At 49.0% G+C, this 3797-nt stretch overlaps 1 long non-coding RNA gene across 1 annotated transcript; it reads left to right on the top strand.

Annotated features, from left to right (window-relative positions):
- The first annotated feature begins 735 nt into the window (after positions 1–735).
- Positions 736–1234, top strand: LOC306799910. The gene is made up of 2 exons (XR_013773713.1): positions 736–818; positions 939–1234. It is a non-coding gene; the product is annotated as an uncharacterized lncRNA (long non-coding RNA).
- The last annotated feature ends 2563 nt before the right edge of the window (positions 1235–3797 follow it).

Below are 3797 nucleotides of genomic sequence, written 5' to 3'. Positions count from 1 at the left end.
ACTGCAGCATGGCAGTGAAGGGCAGGTGTGTCTGGGCCGTGTCGTTCTGCTCCAGTTCCTGCAGCAGCCAAGCCATCTCCCGTCTCAGCATTTCCTCCCGCTGCCGCATGCGCTCGCGTGTGGCCTCATCCAGCTCCCTATTGACCATCCGCGGCTGCTGGATGAGGATGTTCCGCAGCACACGAAGGAACATTCGCACCGCCATGGCCTGGATGGGGAGGGACAGAAAGGGTCAGGTGGGTCTGGGAGGGAGCAGGGAGCAGGTATGGGAGCTGCACAGGGCTGGGAGCAGGTAGGAGAAGGGGTGAGGCTGCTGGCAGGGGCCTGGGCTCTTGATGCAGGGTGAGAATCCACATTTCTGTCCCTGCTCTTGTCCAGCCCAGCCTCCCCTCACATGCTTACCTCCAGCCCTGAAAACCAGCCCCACTGTGATCCACACCCTAAGATGTCATAGAGCCAAGCCCATCACAGACACTCCAGCCCTACCCTGGCTCTGCAGCTCACAGCTGTCCCTGGCAGCCAGAGCCTTGATAGCCTCAACCTGGCAGGACAGGTAATAGGGGTAGCATACAAGGGTGGCTTCTTCATACTAGGTGAAAAGCTGCTAGAAGTTCCCTCCATGATAGGGCCAATGCCAGCCAGCTCCAAGACAGACCCACCACTGGCCAAGGCCAAGCCCATCAGTGATGGCAGTAGCTACCTCAGGATAACATATTTAGAAGTGGGGGGGGGGGGGGGGGGGGGGAAACCTATGCAACACCAGCAGCTAGGAAGTAGAAGTGAGAATATGGGAGAGAAACAACTCTGCAGACCCCCTGGTCAGAGAAGAACGAGGAGGAGTAGGAGGAGGAGAAGGAGGAGGGGTTCCAGGCACCAGGGCAAAGATTCCCCTGCAGTCCAGAGCAAAGACCATGGTGAGTCAATATGTGCCCCTGCAGCCCATGGAAGTCCATGGTGAAGCAGACAGACAGACACCTGCAGCCTGTGGATGAGCATGAAGGAGGCTTTAACTCAGTGGGAAGTCCATGCTGGAACAGGCAAGAATGTAAAGAGTCTTCCCCTAAGTAGGAAGGGGTGATACTCCCCACAATCTTCATTCCCCTATTTGCTTTGCTCCATGTTTTTGAGAATCTTATATTTGCTACCTTTGAAAACATAATACCCGAATTTTTATTAATTGGAACAAGTTATTTCAGATGTATTTTACATAATAAAATATGTTTGTTCCTAACAACATTTTGTGTCCTTTTCCCTATAAAAGAAATGAAGTCATAATCTTGGTTTCATTGGAAGCAAACACCCTGACCCTTCTCTTCTCCAGACTGGACAGTCCCAGCTCTCTCAACTACTCCTTTAAAAGAGAGATGCTCCAGTCCCTTCATTATCTTAACAGGCCTTAGCTGGTCTCCCTCTGGTATGCCCATGTCTCTCTCAAACTGAAGAGCACAGAGTTGGACACCAGTGCTTTTTTGGGCTCCCCTTGGCTCATTTCTCCAGCCTGTTGAAGTCATTCCACATGGCAGCACAGCCCACTGGAGTATCAGCCACTCCTCCCACTTTTGTGTCATCAGCAACTAATTAATTGGCTTTTGCAAAGGCGCTAAAAAGTGTGATATAATTGATTAAACAAACCGAAACAAAACCAACAAACAACCAACCACAAATTGGAATAAATTTTCACCATTTAAAAAAAAAAAACATTAAACATTTGCGAACACCATTCTTTGTAGAACTTTGCTGTTAGATACAGAATCCACTCATTTTATAAAACTATTAACTCCTCCAATTCAAGCATGAGGGAAAGGAACCATATGATCTTGGCTTTGCCAGTAGTCTGTGCTCACAAAAAAAGCCTGGCATGGAGGAAGGTGAGGCAACCTCAAACAGAAAAACTGATGGTTAACAAGATTTAAAAACACATAGCCTTATTAAGACATTAATAAGACAAAGAGCTCCTTGTAGGGGTGGGCAGCATGGGGGATGCTGTTCAAAGCCCATTTCAAACCTATTAGCAGGCTGCAAAGATTTTTTTTTGGGACAAATTAGAGAGTTGGGCAATCACCAATAGTAGGGAATTAACAAGGGCAAAGTGCTGGATTCTACACCTGGGAACGGGCTATCCTGGATCTAAATACAAACTGGGAATTGAGGGGCTGGAAAGCAATGCCACAGAAAGGGACCTGGGGATCCTGGTCGACAGAAAGTTAAATATGAGGCAGCAGTGCCCTAGCAGCCAGAAGGGCCAACCCTGTCCTGGGGGGCATCAGGCACAGCATCACAGCTGGGCAAAGGAGGGGATTGTCCTGCTCTGCTCTGAGCTGGGGCAGCCTCACCTCCAGTGCTGCTGTCCACAAAAATTGTATTTATTACTCGGTTTGCAACAAGCAAATAATTAAACTCTTGAGCCACTGATTATTTCAAAATTGAACAAGCCTGGGTACTTGATGGAATTTCACAAATCAAGCACACAAGCTACCCAATTTTTTTACAATTTATGCATTTTAGCAAATAAAGTAATTAGTGTTCATTGGTTGGTAGTTACATAGTTTTCTTATGAATTCATAATCTACTGCTGACTAACAATTCTCTTGCTTCTTATGCTAAGTAGTCCACATGCCAAATCTTTCCCTACTTTTGAGTCGGTGGTCTCTGAGTTGGAGGTTGCAGATCTTTCCCTGCCAGAATCACCTTTGACTCAGTTTGAGCTGGTCTCAGTACAGTTACTGAGTTGACTTTATTCGTTTTCCCCTTATCTTAAAAGTTCTCCAGATGTCTTTGTAGGTAGTAAATTCTGCATTCTTTGAGTCCAGTATCAGCTGCCATCCTTTTTCCCAAGTTTTGTTAACCTCCCCCTTGGTCTCAGATCATTGAAGCGTGTCAAACCCTAAACTTTAGCAGGTAATTCTACAAACAAGTAATTTGCTCTTCTAGATATCGTAGATATCACTTAGAGTTTGCTTGTTAGGTGCTGTGTCACAAGTTAAACCTCCCTTTTTCATTGGACTTGAAAGTATACAAAGATCAAACATGAAAGAACATGGTTTTAAAAAAATTACATAATCCACATTTTACAGCAGTCCTGTGTGCAGTTTTGGGCATCACAATATAAAAATGACATTAAGCTATTAAAAAGGGTCCAAAGGAGGGCAGGGAGGATAATAAAAGGACTGGAGAGGGAGCTGCATGAGGAGCGGCCGAGGTCTCCTTTCTCTTCAGCTTGGAGGACCCTGAGGGGACACTTCATTGCAGTTTGCCATTTCCTCAAGAGGGAAAGTGCAGGGTGATGTGCTGATCTCTTCTCCATGGTGTCCAGTGACAGGACTCGAGGGAACGGCCTGAAGTTGTGTCAGAAGAGGTTCAGGCTGGATATCAGGGAAAGGTTTTCCAACCAGAGGTTGGTTGCACACTGGAAGCGGTCTCAACACCAAGCCTAACAAGAGTTGGAGAAGCAGTAGCACAATGCGCCCAGGCACATGGTGTGTCTATTGAGGTGCCCAGTGCAGGAGCTGAACCCGATGACCCCTGAGGGTCCCTTCAGACTGGGGACATTCCCCCTCTCCACAGGGCGGCCACCTAGCCCGCGTGAGCGTATTTGCTGCGCGTGCGCCAAAAGCCCCGCCCCCTCTCTCTTTCCTCCTCTCTGATTGGTCCGACGGGCGCGCGTCGCAGCCGGTAGCGGGAGCGCCCCGCCCCTCGGCCGTTGGCGTGCGGTTGCCGCGGCAACCAGGGCCCGGCGGCGCGCGCGGGCCGGGGCTGAGGGGAGAGCGGGGCCGCGCCGGGGGCTGAGGGGAGAGCGG

Source organism: Erithacus rubecula (assembly GCF_903797595.1).
Source record: "Erithacus rubecula genome assembly, chromosome: 3".
NCBI lineage: Eukaryota > Metazoa > Chordata > Aves > Passeriformes > Muscicapidae > Erithacus > Erithacus rubecula.
Note: the sequence above shows the minus strand (reverse complement) of the source record. Positions and strands in the feature narration are given on the sequence as shown.